We start from the raw sequence: 348 nt of genomic DNA on the forward strand, positions 1-348 counted from the left end.
ACAAAAAAGGACCTGCCCAGGGGAACCAAAGAAAACATTTAACAGAATAACACATTCGAACTTGTTTATGTTGTTCTTCTTTGGAATTCTCAAGTTGAGTTCAAGCAAATGTTTGAAACATGACGGCATAGTGACGAAGCTAGGGAGATTCACAAACAAAGGATCGCCCACGCTTCAGGTCTAGAATGAACTCTCCAGGGCCGGACCAAATGAGTTGTAAGGGGGGGGGTTCCTCCTTTTTTGGGGGGGCAAATCAGCGAAGTGGCTAAGCCACAAGCGCGCGCCTGCAAAGCAGGCGCGCGAACTAGGGGGGTCCGGGGGCATGCCCCCCCGGAAATTTTTTGAAAA

Source organism: Littorina saxatilis, linkage group LG1 (genome assembly GCF_037325665.1).
Source record: "Littorina saxatilis isolate snail1 linkage group LG1, US_GU_Lsax_2.0, whole genome shotgun sequence".
Classification (NCBI taxonomy): domain Eukaryota; kingdom Metazoa; phylum Mollusca; class Gastropoda; order Littorinimorpha; family Littorinidae; genus Littorina; species Littorina saxatilis.